The sequence below is a fragment of the Equus caballus genome, chromosome 5 (genome assembly GCF_041296265.1).
Source record: "Equus caballus isolate H_3958 breed thoroughbred chromosome 5, TB-T2T, whole genome shotgun sequence".
Lineage (NCBI taxonomy): Eukaryota > Metazoa > Chordata > Mammalia > Perissodactyla > Equidae > Equus > Equus caballus.
Genome location: NC_091688.1, coordinates 89,311,533 through 89,334,993, shown reverse-complemented (window position 1 = coordinate 89,334,993; position 23,461 = coordinate 89,311,533).

Here is a 23,461-nt window from a genome sequence, read left to right as displayed (position 1 = left end):
CTGTGCTAGAGTGCATCAAGGGAATAAAAATGTTCATTGACAATTTAATTAAAACTAGGAAAGTGGAGAGCCAAGATTTATGAGTAGAAATACAATGTGCCAATGCGTATTCTGGAAGCTTCCATAAGTCTAAAATCAAGGCCATCCTCAGAATCAGCAAACTGAGAGTAACTACCACAGGACCTATGCGTTAGGGGCTTCAGATATTATCTTAGAACAACAGCAGTAATTTGAGGAGGCAGCTGATAGAGAAGAAAGGATTACCTACATCATCTGACATTTAAAAAAGCTTTTAGACAAATGACTGTTCATGACTATCCCTTTCACTCCATTTACCCACGTGCATCAGAAAGAGTAAAACATACATAGTTCAGCACGTGGACTGTGGCACCAGACTGCCAGTTTACCAGGCTGCCAGGTTTTCAATCTTGCTCTACCACTGTCCAGCTGTGTGACTTTAGGCTCTGCCTCCGTTTCCTCATCTATAAAATGGGAATGATAAGACTTTCTGCATAGGGTTGTGAGAACGAGATGCATTAATATCCATCACACAGCCTGGAGCCATGCTTGTCACAATAGTCAGCAGCCCGTCTCAGTTTTAGCTTTTGTTATTGAAGTCACAAAGTTAATAAGGCGAGATTATCTCTAGGCTCATATTTTGTGATTACACATAAACCCCTTACATGGCTAGTCGCCCTCTGAAAAAATGAAAAAAAACAAGCCGTGATCGTCCAAGGCAAGACATGTGGGCACAGGGATAGCAAGCACTCACTTGTCTGAAGTCAAGGGAGGTAGAATGTGAGTACAGAAGCTGCTTCTCTCCATCCTACTTAAGGCTCTTAGGCTAAAAGCCAGAGAAAACCAAGGGAGGTATGCGGATTCTCTTTTACAGCGATTTCACTTTGTTGTTGTTTAAAGCAATGCTTTGGCCACAGCAGCAGATAAATATAGTGCAGTTTATTTGGGGCAGTGGTTCTTAACTGGATGTACAATCCTCTAGAGGTCCTTTGGGGCATTTGGTTGTTATGACCAGTGGAGAGACACTGCTGTCATGTAGTGGACAGCTGCCAGGAACGTGGGCTGCTCTGAATATGTATGGGGAAGTCCTGTACAATGACTGATTGTATGGTTCTGTGTGACTTTCTCATGTTCCACTGAGTATCCACGTAAGGGAAAGACCTGTTTATAAATAACTGAGCCTAATAAAATCAAATATTTTTGTGAATAGTTTTAGTACACACAGATTGCTCCAGTAATGCAACTACTGTGTTGAGAAAAGATTGTCCTTTGTTTTGATAAGATCTTTACCAAGAGTGGTTCACCGTTTCTCAAAATCACATGACCAATGGCACCGTGCTTCTCTAGTTCTGAGGTGACAATACAACAAAATAAATGAATTTCTGTTTTTATCTCCAGCATTCACAGTGATGATATCCATAAAAGTGAGTATTTACCTATTTCATTATGATTACTAGCATAGTGATGGCAGAATTTATATATCAAATATATGATATTTTGTTATAAATTAATTTCTGTATTTTCCTCCATATTATAGTTAATGATTTATTTTTTTAAATTGTGTATTGATGGATGATATTACCTGTGAATTTCATATTGGGAGAATGAAAGTGGCATTATAAAAATATTTATTATATAAGGGAGGTATTGAGTTTGATGGGGTTGAGATTTAATGGCCTGGAGTCTTATACCCAAAGGGATAGTTCTGGATACTAAAAATTTCTAGGAACAGTTCAGCCTATAACATATTTTTTTCTACAGCATAATGTGTTCCAGACTTTTCTTGTCAGTAATTCTCATTCGTATGTGTGTGTGTTTCCCTTGATGGAAAATCAGTGAGGCAATTACTTAAAGATTTCAACAACTTAATTTAACATATACACTACTTTTCTAGTCAAAAGTAAGCTAATAAAAATAGTAAATACAGGAGTAATTTGTTGACTGGTATTTCCTTAACTTTTTAGAAAATTTAACAATACCTTTAGACAACTTAAGAATACCATTAGATACTTAGGTTTGTTGACTAGTCACAGTGGGCGATGATGATGCTGGGAGAGTCAGAAATCTGCTTATTAACAAGAACTATGATCACACACGTCATTCAGTATCCATTTATAAGTTTGCTTTACAAAAACAATACTCCATCAGAAAATCACCATCCTTTAACTCTCTGATTATATTGTCTCGTCTTTACAAACTGCTCTGCAAAAATTCGGAATTTAAATCTTTGCAGTGATATGGAAAACTCTATACTTCCATTTATATTTTCAATTCCTGTAATAGTTCTCTAAATGAAAACAAAGGCAATAAAACCAGGCATAGAATGTTATGAAGCAATCATTACAGGACTATGGAAAATTGATTATATAGAACATCAAAACACTTTAGAATTGACTTTATAAGAAAAATCTTATTAAAAAAACACTATTGGCAAAAGGAGGAATAGGAAAACAATAGGAATATATGTGACAACTAGTGAAATAGAAAATGGAATATAAATGTCATATTAAAATGTGAACTAACAAAATGCAATATTACTTGTTTATGTTACTGAGTATCTTAATGGAGAGAAAAATCTTGAAATGGCAAGGAGATGAACTGGATGCCTCAGATTCCTTTTCTGTGATTATTAATGAATAATTATATTCTATTTCAGAACCGTATCTTCCCAAGTACTTGCATGTAATGTGCCCTTTCTCCAGTAAGGTATTTCCCGGCAAAGGGAGTGTGTGTGTGTGTGTGTGTGGAGGGTGATGAGGGGAGGCGGACCGTGATCTTTTGGAATTAGAAGGTAAAATAGTGTAGAACACCGGGCAGTACATTATATAGAAACTATGGACAGCACACATCAGCATATTTCAAGGACTTAGAACAGAATTTGAAACAATTCTACTTTGAAATTTTTGTAAACTAAACTTTTATAGATTCAGATAGAGATTAAAACAACAAACAGAGGTTTTGTGTGTTTCGTGAACTCCTAGCAAGTCTTATAAAACAATTTGGATTTTGCAGGAGTCATGAAAACAGTGGGAAATGACTGACCCGTTGTTGTCAAGAAAGGAATTCCATTCAAAAAAGGTAATCTGTCTCTTGGCTGTCTTGGGTCTAGTTTGTAGTTCTCTGTTTTTTGCAGGCTGAGGGATGCAGAGACACAAGAGTGAGTTTTTGATGTCCTGTACTCTCTTCCTTTGGAAATTTGGCCTTGCTTCAGGTTATTCTCAGCTTTCTATATTTTCATTTTCTCTTCCCTTTTCCACGGCTTTTTTACAGTATTTTATTGAGATGTAACGTATGTAGGATAAACTGCACAAATCTTAAGTACTGTATGGTGATGTTTCATATATACACTCACAAGAATATCCCAAGATCAAGACACTGAACATATCCATCACCAAGTTTCCTCATTTCCTTTCCCAGACAATCCTTACCTCTGTCCTAACCCCCCCACTTACCTTCCAGGAACCACCCTTCTGATTCACTGTGGATTAGTTTTGCCTGTTCTTCAACTTCCTGAATTATATTATATGGTATATGTTCTTTGTATCTGGTTTCTTTTGCTTACAATATGCTTTCAAGATCCACCCGTGTTGTTATACATCAGCAGTTAGTTGTGCATTAATAGAAGAATGGCTTTAACAACCTCTGCTTCAACCCTGAGTCCCTAGGATCCTATGGTTAGTAAATGAACCAACTTGGTTTCAAATTGAGGCCCTCTGATTCTAAATTCAGTAGGATTTTTTGTACCATAATTACCTTGATGGTCAGCGTCCATCACCCAGAACTGGAAGGCATATGAAAGTGCAGAGAACAGAATAATCCTAGAATTAGATTTTCAGTCAGTCAGTCTCATTTTTATTTTCGCCGTAACTTGTGTCAAGTCTCAAGAACAGCAGACTTCAAAACCATAGACCCGGGGCTGGCAAGTGACAAAATCTAGCAAAAGTGCAAATTGATTGAAGAACCAGTCCCAAAGTTAAGAGAGAGCTCTCATATTTTCTGACATCTTCAATCTTTGCCCCCCAGAGTATTTTACTTGTCCTTGTGTTCATCTTTGTGCAGGGTTCCTGACCATTTTTTAATCAATAATTGTTTTCTTTCTGTTTCTCTATCATTATTCAAACCTTTGTCAAAAATTCAGCCTTAAAAAAGAAGGAAATCCTGCCATATGCAACAACATGGATGAATCTTGAGGACATTATGCTAAGCGAAGTAAGCCAGTCACAAAAGGCCAAATACTGAATGATTCCACTTATACGAGATATCTGAAATAGTTAAACTCACGGAAGCAAAGCATTGAAAAGTGATTGCCAGAGGCTGGGGTAAGGGCAAAATGTGAAGTTACTGATCACCAGCTACAAAATTCCCGTTACGCAAGATGAATAAATTCTGGAGATTTGCTATTCAACATTGTGCCTGTATTGTACTATAACAATACTGTATTGTACACTTAAAAATCTGTTAAGAGGGTAGATCTCATGTTAAGTGTTGTTCCCACAATAAAAAATAAAATTCCATGAACCACTGACATTTCAATAGAAACTCATTAAAAATGTAAATTCAAGCGTGCTCCTTTAACCAAAGATTAAACCTTGCAGCAAAATAGCAACAGAACATCCTGTCAATAAATAACAATTTCTGTAATGCGTAGGGAATAAAGTGTCATCAAACAAACAAACAAAAAAGGATATAATTAGAGAGTAAGATTACAATCTTGGAATATTTTATAATCTAGTTGCTTCTGATTGTGCTTTTACGTGACCGACGTGAAATGGTTCACGCAATAATTCAGATATTACATTTGAAACATTTTGTGTTCTAAGAAATATTTTTGTTTTGTAATAGCATATGATAAGGAAAAATCCAAATCATATAGATTTACTTTATTGACTTGCAAATATTAAAAGTGCTTTGAGGATTAAATACATAATTTACTAGGTTATGTTGTAGTTTCTCCATTGTATTAATTGTAGTAATTACGGATGCTGTGAGAAAACATTCATGGGAAAGTTATTTTCCATTTCCTTAGGTAATTTCTCATCTGTTCAAATCCTTATCCTTCTCTTCCTTTCTCTGCTTCCCATCAACTCCAGACATCCCCACCCCTATTCCCACATACCCAGCCAGGTATCTGAATTTAATCCTCATGACAGGATTGGCAGAATTCACGAGGAATTAAAAAATGGCTGCAGAAATACTTAAGCAAAAAGGACACGCGATTTTTCCAAAGCAGGCCTCTCGTCCTGATGCTCTACTGCCTGAATTTAAGGTCACTATCCCACTGGGAGTTAAAGGGACTCAAATGCTCCTGACTGTGTTTGAGCAATCGATGGTGACCAAACAGCTGCTGTGTTTGCCCATATTTTCTCCTGCACTGGCACACAATGGGACTCTCCTTAGGTCAGGAGGAAAGCTCTGATTGATATCATTGGGAGCATTTCCAGTGAAAGGACAGTGGTATTGGGCTCCTGACATCAAACTAATTTTTTACAAGATAGCCAAGAGTCAGATTGCATCTTCAGCTGCACACTAGAGACTAGGGAGACAATAAAAAGAAGATGGGTACACAGTGGAGAAAAATGATTTTCTGTGCAATTATTAAATCAATGTAAAGAATAAATCCTACTTTACATCACACACAAGTAAATGTGTTAAGAATATAAAGTTATGGGAATCAAGTAATAGTTTAAAAATTTTATATTTAAAAAAATCATTAAGTTTTTTAAGATAATTTTATCTAGAAAATAAAGATGTGCGTGTGTGTGTGTGTCTGTGTGTGTCCAGGACTTAACTAGAAGCATTCATCTTTCACATTTGTACTATGGATATATGAATACCTCCATTCTTCACCCTTACCAAGATAGTGTCCCCCAACCCTACTGCTGTTGGCTATTTGGTTGAGTTGGTTTCACCATGAAAAGCCTCTTGTTCACATCCCATGATGCATCACATTACGCTGTTGCTCTTATGATGTTAGGAGGAGTAAGGAGGAAGGAGGATGTTGGGCCCCACAATTTGAATAATGCCTGAGAATTAGTTGGCCTCATTAAATGAATCATAACCATGAATGGCTGGTCAGATATTTACTTGCTCAGGAATTAGCATGAAAGGAGTACAGAAGTAACTCTTGACTCTTTTAAAAATCAATGTTTTACAGCACATGAGGTTCTTTAAATTTTGTCATTACGTATACATGCACACATAATCTTACGTAAATCGAGCATTTAAATTGAATAATGTAAGTGCTTGTGACTTTGAAAAAGAAACTCTTTTTGCCTTTGTTTCTTTCTGTTTCATCTTTTCTTCTCTCTTCTCTTTTCTGTATCACTTCTGCCTCACTACCACAACTCAGGTTTGTAAGTTTATTTTCCTCCAGGCTTATATAATTACAAAAAAAGTTCTATCTATTATCTATCTATCCATATCTAGCTATCAATCATCTACCTGCAGTCATATAGAGAAGTCATTTTTGTCATTAATTTACAAAAACGAGATCTTCTTACACAAACTTTGCAGCATTGTATTCTCTCTCATGCTAGTGTGGGACTTTCCATTTCAAACACCATCTAAGTGGGGCGGGGGGGGGGGGGGGGGGGGGGGGGTAGTGTAAAGGCACAGTGGCCCTGCAGAGGAGAGCGCTCGCCTGCTCTTTTCACTGGTGTCCTTGGCAGAGACACAGACCATTTGAGACTATTCTAATTAGTACATTTGGCTCTAAGGTATCTATTACTCACAGTGCTTTTTTGGGGACTGAGCTCACTGTCTCATTTGCAGGTACAGGAATGAGTTAATCTTGTTTCCAGTAGACTTTCCCCGAAAACGCCTGGGTCCTGGTGTTTGGGCTTCCGCACATCTCTTGGCAGAGCCCCGTCCTCTCCTCCTGGGCTCCTACACCACTTTGGACATTGGCAGGCCTCTTTTGTAATAACCACGTTGGCGGAAGAGGTTTAATTTAACATAATGCAGGCTGGCAGTTGTAAATAGCATATGGAAAGCTGAAAATTCCCACAAAGCCCAGCCTGTTACATGTTCTCAGCTTAGTTCCTGATCAGCATAGGGGCAGGGAAGGAGTCCTTCTGTCTGAAGCTGCGGGGGCCCTGTCTCCTGCCTGCTTTCAGAGCTGTGAGATCCACACTTCAGGCAACCTGGCCTCTCCCCGGGGTTCTTCGGCCTTCTCCAGTAATGGGTTTTCTTCTCTTTGGTGCACTCTCAGCAGAATGAGCCAATCCCTCAATTACCCGAAATTGGAAACAGACATCACTGCTCTTTCCTCTTTCATTGTGTCTTTCTCAAGTGGAAAAACTGCAATAACAACAAAAACCTCGAGCTCTTAGTGGAAGACACCAGGAAACCTTCTGCAGTTCTCAGTTACTACAGCTTTCTACTCCCGACTGGTAATAGGTCCAACAAAGCCGCGACAATGATCACAGTTTACTGCAAAATACATTATGTCCATTTCCTATCTGTTAAACAAATGGTTTGATCTTGTACAAATCAGATGAAAGCAGTAATTATAAGGACTCAAATCAGAAGACAGCATTGAAATAATACTGAAAACATCCAAGTGTTGGTGGGAAAATGAATTGAATCTCTTAAGATAATAAAACAGCCTTTCGTTGCTAATCATAGCAGAATGGCCTTAGCACTGCTGCTGTAAGAATATGGAGGGCCTGCAGTAAAAATGACAGCTCCCCAGATTTTTCCTTTTCTTCCTTAGATTTAAAGATTTTGGTTTACAAATTCTTTCTTTGTCCTCTTTAAAGTAAACTAGTCCCTTTTAACTACTGGTCAGAAATGTGTGTTCACAGTCTGATATATTTTGCGCAATTGGAGGATAATTCTCATTTGAGCTGTACAATACTCTGGTGCTTTACAGGGGCTTACCCTGGACCTGGGGATTACATGAGTCTGTTTTGTTGAAATGGAATAGCTTCATCCACACCCACTTAGATGCACTTGTTCATAGTAAACTATCTGTCAGGGACCTCTATATAGTCTAATAAACAACCTGATGATCTCTTCAGATTCCCATTTTCCTTCCAAATACATTTTTAGTTTGAATATCTAGATGTTTTTAAAATTTTGTTTATTCAATTTCGTTCTCCCTCCTAGTTAATCGAATTCTGAAAATTAAGTAAACAGGGTTGGAAATAGCAGTGTGCATTTGATTTTATTAAATAATTTAATTAAAGTTTTTAAAGACTGATTATCTTTGTTGAAATGGACGAAATGCTGAGGGTGACTAGATGATTGTAAAAAGGGGCAGAATTAAAACATCTCTTGCGGTAGATTGCAAAATATGATCACAAATTCTTCCCATCCTGGTCCACCCCTTTGAATATGCGCTGGTTTTGGGATTCGTGCTGACTTATAGAATCTGGCAGGTGTGATGTTGTGTGACTTAAGATCCAGGGCTCCAAGAAATTGTGTAGCTTCCACTATAGCCCTTTTCCAGGGCTAGCTTCTTGGATTTGCAGCCTCTGTAGTCTCAGAGGGTTCCATACTTAGAAGGGCCCGCTGTTGGTGTGATACTCTGCTGTTGTCATCTTCAAACTCTGAATAATTTTTGAACAAAGGGCCCTGTATTTTCATTTGCCCTGGACCCCGCAAATTCTGTAGCTGCCTACCCCTTTTAAAGCTTGAGGTGCCCATGATCTGAGGAAATGAGTGCAGCCTCCTGAAGAATGAAAGACCGCCAGGGAAGAAAGACCCCACTGTCTCAGCCATCCCAGCTGAGCTTAGCCACCCATCCACCCACAGTTGAATGCAACTGCATGGGGGAATCCAGGTGACACCAACAGAAGCAAGCAACCCATGGGATTGTGAGAAATCATAAATTAAGGTCATGTTAAACCAGCAAGTTTGGAGTGGCTTGTTGCATAACTGAAAGAATCTCAAACACTCATGATAGGAGCAACTATAACTTTAGAAGAGCAGATCTGAAGTAAAATATGAACACAGTTGTTTCCCAGTTAAACCCTTAGATTCTGTTTTGCTAGTGAACATTAGTGCATTAATTATGAAAGGAAATTAAACAATAAGTGGTTGCTTTGTTTGGTTTTTAAATGGAGAATACGGCCTAAAAATATGTAAAGACTTCAACTTGAAGACGTATGGCCGGACGTAATGCTCACTTATTTGTAATGTGGTTCAGACATATTATTATTTGAGATTCATAGATGTCATCTATTTGTAATGGTGTTTATACGGAATTTTTTAATATAAAGTTTACAGAAATAAGAATTCAAGATAAAATTAGGAAAAATCTTTATAAAGTATTATTTAATAGCTAAGTGAATGAGAGCAATGAGATTGTTCTAAAATTGTGATACTTTAAAAAGAACTAAAGGCAAAATTTAGATAGATGGACTTGGACAGCTCTAAAGTTGAGTTAAGACAGAATGCAGTAAGTTGACACAATTAAGAATCATTCAAGCCGTCTAAAATCTAAATGTTTATAAACCATTTTCATCAAAAAGTGAATAAATCATTGCTATTTTAAAAATGTTTTCTAAGGAAATTCTTGATAATTACTTACTGTAAACTCTTTCCCCACTTCTTACAGACCCTCAAGTCCTATAAGAGATATTATGATGATGGAAATAGGAACTATTGTTGCAATTAAAAATAAGGACAGTTAAATTAGGTCAGTCTTTGGTCTGTTAAAAAATAATTATGAGTCTGAATCTTTTCTAACAGTATTATCTTGAGACGTAAGAGGCAATCTATATGATTTTTTAATATGGGTCTGTCTAGACATTTAGACTTTCTCACATTTAAAAGTCAAACTCCACTTAATAGTGAATGAAATGGAGAGTCAATACTTCCAACATAAGTATTTTGGTGTTAAGATAAGTCAACATTTTTCGGCACAGGCATCATCAGGAGTAGAGGTCACAAAATTTCATTTGAATATATTGCCTTTAATCTTTCCGAGCTTATTGAAATAATGGCTTCTCTCACTTGGTACCTATGAATTGCTTTGTAAAGATAACTTTTGTATCTGCTTAGGAGATGCAAGCCCAATGTAGAATCACTAAGAGATATTCTGAATAATAAAATAAATGTTCTATTTAACTTTATTTATAGTTCTTCATGTCTATCCATTTAAGAGGCGTTTGTTGAACACTTAAAATCTCAATAATGCCTTCTGAGTGCAGGAACATAAAATATTTCTCTGTACTCTAGTTTACACCTAAAGCAACACGCCAGGTCAAGACTGAAAAGTGAATGGCTAAAAGGCCTGCTTTGAGTCTTCTGAATTGGGAGCAAACAAGGCAATTTGCTTTTCAGGATTGATAGCACATCAAGTCTAAACAAAATATTTAAATATATATTGTTTTTAAAAATTTCTTAAGGTTCCTGGTGGTTGAAACCAATCTATGTTTGCACGAACTTTGCTAGTCTTGCAGAGTTGTAAAGTATAGAATATGTCAACATAAATAATATTACATTTGGTGTTTGGTAGCTGAATACATGAGGCAAATCCTGAAGCATGAATAAAATATATGCTGGGGTAAGGACTTATCCTTGCTTTAATAACACAGAACAGTAGGATATAAAATTTAAAACCAAATTCCTATATCCAGTCAGAAAAGAAAATGGTGTCTGATGGCCTAAAATGATAACACAACGTCCATAGATAGGAAAATACTCTAATAAGTTGTGGCATAGCCACACAAAGTAAAGCAATACACTAGTGAAAATGAAAAGAATTGAACTGGAGCAATGTGTTTTAAAATGGAATGGAAATCTCTGTGCCCAAGATAAAATATGTGTTAGTTACAATTTTTGTTCGTTTGTTTGGTTTTGGTTTTGGTTTTTTGATGAGGAAGATTCACCCTGAACTAACATCCATTGCCAATCTTCCCCTTCCTTTTTTTTTTTTTTTGCTTGAAGATTGTCCCTGAGCTAACGTCTGTGGTAGACCACGGAAGGCTGCAAATTCTTCGCTCTTCCTCCCATTGAGAATTGGAGTTTAATTCCCCAATAGACTGTAGCAGAAATGACAATCTGTGATTTTCAAAGCTAAGTTATAAGACTTTAGCCTCCACCCATCTCTTATGGAATAGTTTCTTTGGGAGGCCAGAGCCATATAGGAAGTTTGACTACCCTAAGAATGTGGAAGTGAGGCCATGTGTAGACACTCTGCTGGACAGTCCCAGCTAAGCCCAGCCTTCTGCCTATCCCTGCAAAGGCTCCAGACATGTGAGGGAAGCTATCTTGGACCCTCAAGATCAGCCCATCTGCCGGCTGAATAGCATCAAATAACCTCATTTGACCCTACATAGAGCAGAGGATCACCCAACTGAGCCTTGTCCAAATTGCTGAACAATCAAAAATATAATAAAAGAGTTATTTTTGTAAGCCTATAAATCTTGGGGTGATTTTTAGGTAAGCAATAGGTGACTGGTGCAGAATGCAAATTATACAAAAATGTGTGCCAATTCAAACCAGAATAAATGTTTAAAGATGAAATAAGAAAACAATCCAAGGAAATTATAAAATTCTTCAAGAGATCTTTGTGGATATCTCAATGTTATATAAAGAGTAGATAAACACAGAATCACATCCTAGACAGTAAACTCTCTCTTATTTTGAAATAAAAATATTGCATCATATTTCACAGCCATTTTAGCCTGAAGCTCTCAACTCTACGAGTTTTCTTTAGCATAAATCAGCTGAACTTAGTTCCTGAAGCATAGGCTCTCCACAGGACCACTGAATTATAAAATTAGCACATTCAAAACTCTAATTCACATTCCATTCCATTAAATCTTCATGTCCAGTATAACCAAGAGCAAGAATCATCTACTCAAAGTCCTTCAGAATTAAACCGTTCATACCTCTCTGAAATTAAAATCACCCTTTAAATGATTTTGAACTCTTTGGGTTCTTCACTGTCTATCTCCTATATTTTACAGGCTATGAAATCCCACACTGATAAGGAAATAGGAATTTTTACCTGCTTTCAGGATGGCATCACTTGTAAATTTCCCCAGGAAGAATTACTTGCTCCCTCCTCTGTGCTCCCCTGGAGATATGAACATTTCAAATCTCTACCATTACGGCACTTATTTCACAGCACCACAATTATTGGCTTCTGTGCCCTTCCTAAAATATATGTTTCAGGAGTAGATGTGCCAATGCTTGCAATAAAAGCGGAGATCATTACACAAACTAATCCGTGAACATATTTTTCTCTTCTTAATATTAAAAACATCTTGAAAGTTAGGAGAGCATCTTATTCATTTTTGTATAGCCCAGAATGCTAGGATTTGAGCACATAGAAAGCAAGGGAAATGAACCAAAAACAGGAATTATTTAATAGGCATTAAGAAGAAATGGAAAAAAACAATGAGGAAAATAATAAGTAAAGAATTTTGAGTTTCCTGAGATGGAGGGAAGGCGGCTAAGAGGCTGTGGATGGAGACAAGAGGGAGCTCCTTTGAGTTCCTTTATAGGTCTGGTTGTTGGCTACCTCTCAGAACACTCCAAGGATATAATAAGTTTTATCTGCTGATAAGTCCTACTGGCGTTCATTTTCTATCTTAAATCACTGAGCAACGTTAGCGTAGCCAAATGTAACTTTTCTGAATTGCTGACTTCTATATTCTGTCTTGAAAAGAAGCAATGAAAAATTGTCCTTCTGTCAGTCAGGACATGAATATATCAACTACGTCACTGCTCTATGATATCATCATTGACTCTCCTAATGGTGATTTGTAATGATGCTTTCCTCTAATAGAAGGCACAAGAATAAATACACAATAAATTTGAGACATTGAATATTCAAGAAGAAACAGAACAATGCTTGATATAATTTCAGTAGTCAAGACTGGATTGTGTGGAACAACTTCTGGAAAATATACGAAGTTAAACTCGGGGCTCTGCCATCAGATTGTTGTGCAGCTGGAATCCTGCTGGGTTTAGTTAAATAAATAGTTTGTGTTCATTATGATTTCTTTGCAATGCCTTCTGAACTTCCGCCCTAGGTAAGAGCAATGTGGTATTGTACAATTCTACTTTTTATTTTGTTTGAAAACTGAAAGCATGTGAATTCAGCTACTATATCTTCAAAGTCCACAATAAGTGACATTTCATGCTAAAACGGCTAACAGTGACTGTGAATCCAAAGGTTCTCTCTCTGCGTTCTACATTAGCTCTGCCTTTGAACGGAAAGCCAGTATAACCCCTTAACTCCAGGGTCCTGGGGAAGCTGACTGAATAATCAGTAGACATCTAATACATGACCCATCAAGATCAGGCTCACAGATGCTTAAGTGAACTCCGGAGACATAGCTGTCCCTTTGAAGCAATCTGCTTGCAAAATTAAAAAGAGCCTTTTGGGAAACCTCTGTAAAACTGAAATTTCAAAACCCACTTTCTAGACACGGTTGGCCACCATTTGAAGCTCTGAAGTTCTAAGCAGGGACAAATTTTTCCTCAACTTTGTCTTCATCTGGATGTAAAACTTTTCATTAAATCAGCATAGCAATGTTTTTATTGACTGAATATGTCAATTGTCATAAGAATATGTTCAGTTTCTGTTAGGAAAATAAGAACGAATTCCATAGAAAACGAGTTATTCAACCAATTTTGGTCATTTAACTTGCTTATTTCTTCTGGTGGTGAAAGCATTTAAGATGGTTTTACCTAAGAACAGATTTTGACATTTGTCAGTTGTCATTGCTCAGTAGAACATGTTTCCTCTATAGCAGCTAGCTAACTCTATCTTTCCCTTCACTAGTTTTTACGTTTTTAGGGATCTCTTTTAGATGGACTTGAATTTAGGATTTTTATAAGTTAAAAAATCTTATTAATAGTACCTAAGGTAACAGAGCATCTTGATTTTTGTATGTATGGGTACATATTTGCAATAAATATTCTTGGGAAAGAGAGGACTATTGTCTATTATAGAAAGAAAATTTGTCCTTATTTGGTTTCCTGGGTACTTGAAACGAAAAGTAACTTGAAAAAAGGGCCAAGATATGAAGTGAGGAGTGAAGTATTTGTTTAAAAAAAACGGATTATTTTACAAATTTACTAAAATTGACTTGAACTAGGGACACTTCCCCGTTCAATTTGTTGAAGTTCAGACTCCAAGATAGAGCTTTTGAATTTAATCATTAGATACTTCCTCTCCAATTATTTGTCATAGTTAGTATATTGAAATATGCCATCTTGAGAATTCACCTTGATTTAAGCGAAGCCAGTATAAAACTCTGGACAATTCTTTGGTAAGAGATTCATCATTTCCCTTAATAAAAAAGCATTAGTACATGATTTGATTAGACAAATTCAATTTGCACAAAACTTTCCAGGATGCATATATTGCATAAAAGGAAAGTAAATTTCTTTTATTAATGAATCTATTCTAAACCCTTGATAATAATTTGATATGTGACTTGTGTTTTTATTCAGATTGCAATTATTTGGAGAATCTAAGCATTCCGGAAATACAATCTTCTTCTTTGGCATTGTTACTATTTTCCTCCTTAATTGGGCTGTTAGGTACTTGATTCTCTTTATTTCTTTATGGCCTGTTATTATCTGGCAAACCTGACTAGTCAATGAAGCCTAATAATTTAAAATGAATGTTATTTATTTCACAAGAGATAAGGTAACATTCTGACAACTTAAAATCATGGCCCAGACAATTGAAGAACAGGAGAAGATATTTTCTCTGAATCCCAAGGAAGACTATTCGTGAACAAGAGTAGAAATGCTTTAATTAAATGTTAAAATTATAACATCATGATTGTTTTTAAGACAACCATATGGGTGCATAGTGGTTCTCATATATTTGCTGAATAAATGAATAATCAGAGATTTCAAACCTATTCCAATTAAAGTCCTGGTGCTTTATATTTTAACAGTCTCTAATAAGGACTATTGTTTGTTATCATCTTGGGTCCTCCAGGAAGCAGACACTTAAGATGGAAATATAAGTGGAAGAGAATTTTCAGGGGTGAAGGATGCTATAAAGGATATAGAGGAGGTGAAACAAGAGTAGGCAGAGAAAGCCTTCAGGCTATGATGTGGGTCTGATACCCGTGAAGGAGTGAGGGAAGAAAGAAGGATTGGGTAGTAGGAGCCCCAAACTACAATGAACTCAGAAAATCTTGAGCAGCTTGTCAGAGAATCCCAGAGCAATGGTTTCTCATTGGTGTTTATCTGCACTGGGCAGAAATGACTCAGCTCTAGAACCCTCGTCATGGTCGGTCAATTTATGGGAGCAGACTGGCAAGAAGGTGCCTCAACCCAAACACTGTGTCAGTCCCAGAGGTGTGGCAAACGGAAGCTGTCAGTTGATCATGTTCCTCACAACTGGTCCTCCACTGAAGGGAGACTAAGTGACACACTCCCATGACTGCCAAAGTCTGTGTACTCCAAAATATTTAATTACTCAGTATAGGGTTCTTGATCCCTTGAATTTCTTGAATTTATGTCCTTTTTGTTCCCTGATGTCTTGAAGACTATATGTATCTGTTGTATGCTCTATTTATTCTCTTTTCTCCTAGAGAGCAAACTCAACATTCAATCATACACTCTTAATTCTGTGACTCTTGGAATATAGCAGTTGTAACAATTGGCAAAGAGTGAGCTAAATGGGGTGGCCATTGTCAGAATAAGCAGGTGGATCTATTTTAAGGTCTTGAATTTTCTTCTGAGTCAAGGGGAAACGTTAGGATTTTCAGCAAGCAGAGTCACATGCTCTGACTTATGTTTTAAAGGCTCACTCTAGCTGCCATATAGTAAATGGGCTGAAGGAGATATTATTAGAGAGAGAGCACCGTAAGCATCAGAGAGAGTCACTATGTAAGAACAGAATGTTCAATTCACCAAGGAGATAAAGAAATTCTAAACATACATGCAATTAATAAAATGGCCTTGGAATATATGAAGGAAAACCGCAAGGAAAATTAGAAAAATTATGATAATCATAGGAAATTTCAACACACAAAAAATTCAATCACAGAAAAAGAAGACCAAAAACATTTGATAAATGTAAATAAAATTCTGCAATCCAACAACTAGACAATTTTCCTCAAACCTACATAGAACATTTACACATATTGACAATGTAAAAAGGCCAAAAAGCAAGACCCAAAAAATTTTGAGATAGGGTAGTTACAGGAATAGATATTCTCTGATCACAAAATGATTAGGTTAGAAGTATATAGCAAAAGATATATAAAAATTCCTGAATAATTAGAAATTAAATAATCATATACTGGTAAATAAATCATAAATGAAGAAGTTATATTGATGGGAATTTAAAACTACCCAGAACCGAGTAATAAAGGACACACTACAAATCAAAATTTAGACCTTCAGGTAGGCAAAGTTTTTTAAAATCAGAACAAAAATGTCTAGCTGTGGAAGAAATGTTCCATTTTACTATATTAAAGTTCTTTTTTCTTTTTTTTTGGTCAGAAATACTAAGTAAAGTAAAGCTGACAAGTTAAAATTGAGAAATAATTACAATGCCTATAAGTAACAAAAGATTATTAATATCAATAGTATATAAAGAATCTATTATCATTTAATTTAAAAAGCTCAAGAACTAATTAAAAAATGGGTGAAAAAGACATGAACCAGCAGGTTATAAAAAACATATATGGTTAATAATTATGAAGAAATACTCATATTTATTAGTGATTATGAAAAATATATCAAGATCACAATGAGATATTTAGTTTTATCTATTCTGTTGGAAAACTTTGTAAAAATCTGACAATACTAAGTGATCGAGATGTGGATCCACAGACTCACTTATGTGTTACTGATGGGAATGTAAATTAATACAGCCCCTTTGAAAAACAGACACTGTTGTGTGGAATTGTGCTTTCTTTATACCCTACAACCTTAGGTTTGTTTTGAGTCAGCTTTCCTAGAAGGGAGACAAGGATTCTCTTTTTTCTTTGCTGAGGAAGATTCTCCCTGAGCTGACACCTCTGCCAATCTTCTTCTATTTTATATGTGGGTTGCCACCACTGCATGGCTTATGATTGGTATAGGTCCACATCAGGGATCTGAACCCATGTACCAGGGTTGCCTGAAGTGGAGTGAGCTGAACTTAACCACCACACCACAAGCCAGACCCAAGGCAGGGATTCTCGAGCAATGATTTGTTAAGGCAGTGCATTCAGGAGAAACTCACAAGGGAGTTAGGAAGCAGGAGAGGGTAAGCAGAGGAGCTAAGCAAGGATGTGATTTCGGGTGCTCCCTCTGCAGAGTCTTCCCTGCCTTGAGGCAAGGTAGCAGGACTTTTGTGCCCTTTCATTGACTCCCAGCTGCCTCAAGTGCGGAGGGTGGGGAGGAAGGGATACAATCCAGACAACTCAGGTGAAGCTGAACCTATTTCCCAGAGCACTCCTTCAAGGAAGGTTGCAGGTCTAAGCTTTTAGCAGCTGTCCCAGCAGCACCCAGTAAAAGGAATCCCCAAGAATCTGGGTGAGGCAGTGACAGTATCTCCTACAACCTGAGAGAAACTTTCCATGTGTACAAGATTGTTGATAGATGTACGGTTCACAGTGGCCAAAACCTAGAAGTAATCTGTGGGTTCACTGATTGAGCACGGATGTATCAACTGTGGGGTATTCACATAATGAAATACTATGTAACAGTCAGAAAGAATTAACCACAGCCACACGCAACAATCTGGATGAATCTCAGCAATATAATATTAAGTAAAAAATAAGTTTGCTGGGCCCAGCCCCATGGCTGAGTGTTTAGAGTTCTGCATGCTCTGCTTCAGAGGCCCAGGTTCGTGGGTTTGGATCCAGGGCGCAGACCTACTCCACTCACTAGCCATGTTATGAAGGCGTCCCACATACAAAAAAATAGGGGAGGATTGGCACAGATGTTAGCTCAGGGCTAATCTTCCTCAGCAAAAAAATTAAAAAAATAAAAGTTTGCATATACTATGAAAACCTTTTTATAAAGTTAATTAAAAAACTAAACTATACAGGAATACACGTAGATGAGTTTTAAAATATACAATCCTATAGAAAGGAAATGAAGAACAATGGATGTGATCATTGTTACTTGGGTTTAAGCATGGTAGGGGGATGAAGTAAAGGGTGAGCAACATGTATATAAATTATCCATTGAGTACTGGTTTTTGTGTTTAATGATAGGGTCACGACTGCTTATTATGTTATTAAAAACAAACAAATGAATAAAACATAAAGAAAAAAACTGTGTGGGCAAATGAGTGTGTCATGAATCAACAAGTAGGATTAACAAAATTCTCTGCACCTATAATATTAAAGAAATAAGATCTTCTAAGTATAGAATAGAGTTTCTGTTCAAAAGATGAATTAGGGATGGTCTTAAAATTTTGACTTGAACCACTGGAAGAGTGTGATTGTCTTTTACTTAAATAAGGAAGAGTAGAAGGAAAGAAAATATGGAAACAGGTTGATAATGGTAATCAAGATATTGGTTTTGGACAGGTTAAGTCTGAAATGCCTATTCAATCCCCAAATAAAGACATCAGGTAGGCAGTTGGATTTTGAGATTGTAGTTAAAGGGACAGTCTTGACTAGAGATGATGTAAGTTGCTACTATGTATTTAAAGCCATAGAACTCGATAAAGACACTTAGAAAGTGAATGTAGATGAAGTGATAATATCTGAGAATTGATGGTTGAAGCACTTCAACCATTAAAGATCGAGAAAAAGAGAATCAAGCAAAAGTGTATAAAGTAGTAGCATATTGAGGTAGAAAGAGATTTAAAACAGAATGGTCTTCCAGGAACCAGATGAAAAAAGTGTTTCAAGAAAAAGCAGATAATTCATTGCATCAAACGTTGCTGAAAATTATAGTAAGATAAGGACAAAGAACTGATCACTGGATGTCAACATGGAAGTCATCGATCTCCTTGAATAGGGAGTTTTAGTGGAGTAGTGAGGTAGGTGCAAAAAAGAATGGAAGGAGAGAAACGGGGACGGTAACCATAGATCCACCTCATTGTTTAATATGTGTCTAGTGGAAACAAGTTTCAAAACTAGTGCCCTGGCCCAATTCCTTCCCTGAGAGAGTCCGCTTCAGTGTTAGAAGTGACTACAGATATGCTGATTTTAAGACCTGGAAAGCACCCTAGAGAAGGTTTAATGCAATTCCATCATTTTACACATGAAATACTCAAGGTTCAGGAAGGTAACACTAGTTGCATGCGAATATAAAGCTTAGGAGTAAATGAGAGAGCCAGGACCAAAGTCAGTTTTCTGAATCTTGATTCAGGGTTATTTACATCCCACTGAAAAAGTCAGCTAGCTCACAATTCTTATTTTTCCATGAAAGCAGGAATAAGATGTCTTTTATTTAGCTATCAACATAATAGAAAGCTTTGCTGCTGTGCTTTATATAAGATTTATTGAACCACTTCATTTGCAGGTCATACCACATGTCACCACTTTAACCTGTCCAGGTCCTACTCGTCATTCCAATTATAGCATACATGTCAGGAAGGTAGAGTCTCTGGCCCCCAAATTATGTAGTGCAAAACCAAATATAATTCAATTTGTTATTATTCATGCTTTTGAATTATGCATGAATTTACTTCTTCTATTGGCAGGAATAATTGAGACTATAAGTATATGAGAGCAGGTGACTCCTAACTTCTCTGAAAACCAAGAAGAGCCCTTTTCTCTTACCAGTATTTTTTCCTTTAGTTATAAAAATGCAAATATGGGTTGAAAAACTTAGAAAGGTGTTATTGATTACTTATACATTTAACCTGACAACCGATTCAGTGCTCGTCAAGGGGCATTTTCAATGAAAAATATAGTATTACCAACAAATTACAGATTAGATATACATTTTGGGAAAATATTAATTTATATGTATGTTCAAGTCAGGGTAGATATCCACTTAGGAGAAATTGTAAGATAGTTTCTCAGTCATGGCAATTGAAGGGGAAAGGAAAAGTTTCGTTGAAGAAATAATATGTCATGCTCTTTGGGTGCTTTCATTCAGAAGAAAGATAATACCTTAGGAATATTAAAATCCCCTAGAGTGTGGGATATAGCTAATGTCATCTTTTTTCCTTTCCCTCTCTCTGACTCAGTTGGAAGTCACCCAATGAGGAAAGTATGGATTTGTTCCTTTCAGGGCAGGAGAGAGACAACTAAAGCTCATCAGTTCTGAGAATTGGAAGTTAACACAGGGCATCTTAATAACACTCAGGGTAGAAGTCAGTGCAGGTCTTAAATTAGCCTTCCCTTTGAAGGATGAATATATTGATTACATTGGCATAATGTTCAAAAGCGTGGCTATTTGCTAACTTTCTTCATCTTTTTTTGGTATCAAGTTGGAGGTTTAGCATGTCTTTTGAAAATCTCTTTTGTCTTTAATATTTAATATTAGCTTTAAACGTTTGGTATATGTCAAAGAAAATTTAATATGCTCACTTCTGATTTACTTATACTGAATTCTTAAAACTGTTAAGTTTTGATATTTGAGAAAACTGAAGAGATCTTTTAAAGATTTCTCTTAGTGAAAAAAAGACATTGTATTTTACTGAAGAAAATATTTGTTAGAATTGTTAAAATTTAAGAGTGCTCTTAAAGTAAAAGATAAATCCATAGATAAAGATGTGCATTCCATTCCAGAAAGTTCAATCCCTTTTCCAGATGGCCCTGGAATGAAGGGGAAAAGATGGAGGAAAATTAATATTTTGGGGGTAGCTATATGCGTCTTGGTGCCAGGTGCTTTATTTATATTTTCCTATTTAATTCGCACTTCAATCTTTTTTTTTTTTTGGATTTGCATAGTCTTTTATTTTGCCTAAGAGGACTGTCCTTTGGCTGAGTGTCTTCAATAAAAGGCCTAACAATCAAAGTTAACAACCCATCTGTCTCAACTCCAACTCCTTCCTGGGAACAACTCGTTCTATTGCTTGTTTGTTACCTCTCCTGCCCACCTAGAATACCTATCTTACCAGTCACTGGATAAAAACAAAACAAAACACCGAAACCTAGGAATTGTTTTAAATTATTAGATTTCATTAAACAGCCCAGTTAGACACTTGCTCATTGGAATTTACTTCTGCTTCAACCCCAGTTCTTTGACAAATTCTTTTTATTAAAATATTAGCTTGACCCAAGGATGTCAGAAAGTTAGCTGCCTTGGCATTAGTTACTGCAGTCTGAGACCTCCCCGAGAAGTCTAAAAAACTAGAAACAAAGCAAAATATGAACAGGAAACACAGTTTGCAAGTCATTTAATAACTATAGTTGTATAGAATTTTCGAACTGTTCATTTTTTCAAATTATTTTTCTGAATTAAATACCAAATTTGTGAAACAAAATATTTCGTATGGCCCTGGAAAGAATTGTTAAATGGTGGAGCAGTGCCAAGGAAAAACTTCTTTCTGCATTAAGGAAGAGAGGAGAATGCACAGTAATCTATGTGATAGGTAAGTCCTATTATCCCCATTGAAGAGAAGAGGAAAAGGAGGCTCAAAAAGATTAAGTAACCTAACAAAGGTCACATGGCCATGACTGACATGGCACTGCCAATTTGACCATTTTAATTTATTACCTATCTATCTATTTACTTATTTATTTCACACTTCAATCTTGATGATAATATTATTGAACCCATTTACCAGAGAAGGAGACCAAAGTTTAGAAAATTTAAGTAATTTGCCCAACAGTGCCTGCAAATAAGTAATTTGCCCACCTAAGATCTGACTCTGAAGGTCACACTTGCTACTATAGAGCTGAGCCAATGAATACATTAATGACTAAGTAATACATTAAAAATTTTCCTACAATCACGTTTAGTATAGGTCATATTGTTTTTGCATTATTTTCTAGTTAGTTCTCTCTTCCCCACTGGAATGTGAGCTCTTTGAGGCCTTGTAACATTCCAATTTTTGTGTTTCTAGAGGACTTAGCTTAAAGAAGGGATCCAATAAATAAAAATATATATATTTGAATACATGGATGATTCACCAAGAATTGATGTTTACTCTTCTCTTTTACCCTCTTACATAGAACTCAATCAAGCTTCTTTCAAAGTGTTATAGATTTGAACTTTCCGGCTTGGCCATTTTATCAATTTACTTCAAAGGGACCATTAAACACTACATTTTCCTATAATCTATATATAAATCATTGAAAATAAAACTCTGTGTGTATAATACTCATGATTAGCACCCATAGTGTTTTTACTTTTTAGTTTTTGTTTAAATACATTCCATACTGCTACATAGTTTATTATAGTTTATATTAGCTATAAAATACCCCACTGAGTAAATGTGTCATGCTTTCTTGAAATATTTTCCTATTACTAGGCGAACATGTTTCAATACAACTATTTTATGTAGGTCTTTCCTTTGGGATAAATTCCTAGAAATGGATACCTGAGTCCAAAGCCTGTGAATAGTTAGTAAAACTTCTGATAGATATCACCAAATTGGCTTTCCAAGTTGATTTTCTAAATTATGCTGCCCTTAGAATTACTCAAATTAGTCTACTTTTTTGTAAACTTGCCCAAAAAAGGTATTATTGAATTTTAATAAAAAATAAAGTAATAATTTTAAAATGATGCCTAAATTTTAAGTGTTTATTATTTTAAATTAGTGAGGTAGAAGACTTTCATATCCTTTTTTACTCATTTTATTTCCTGTAGAACATAAACTTTTGGACAGAAGTAGACAGTAAATTTGTTACCTTGTCGTACACGACAAAACTACTTTTGTCATAGAGAGGGTTTTGCATAAGCTCTCAGTCATAATGCCATCCCAAAAACTTAGATTAAAGTAAAATATTTGATGCCCAACCTATTATCAGAATTTAAGTACCAATAATCAGAAATTCTGATAAATGGTTACTTTAATGTATCCTTAAAAGTCTTTTGTGAAATAACACATTGCAATTGATTTCAACATGTAAATTGCCATTCTTTGAGGGGAAAAAAAATAATCTTTGGGTTTTAGAGATGACCATTTTCTTTTTATAAAAATAAAGGAGACATTCGTAATGTTTTTCAAATATAACACATTGTCATTGTCAGCTGATAATTGTTAATTAATCCTAAGCTATAACCTACATAATTAACAATTCATTTAAGAGTATCTATGTATCACCAGGGATCTAGGCTACTGAATTCAGTATTTGTAGTAGAGCAATATTGAAGCAAGGGAAGAAAGAACCTGAGACAGGACATAGAAGAGCTAATTTATGATCTGGCAATGCCACTAACCAGCCCTAAGGCATTCGATTTTCTTGCCAAAAATTCTGAGCAAAAGTTTCTTCTCTTTCATAGTTTACAAAGTGGTAGAGGGGCTACAGTGTGGTACTGATTGTCAACAACCCTTTGTAACCTCTTCACGGCTAAAGTGTTATTATGGAAAGACAAAAATTGTAAGTTTCAAAGCTCTCTTCCAGTAAAATGTCAGATAACATGCTTTCTGTTCTTGGAGGCA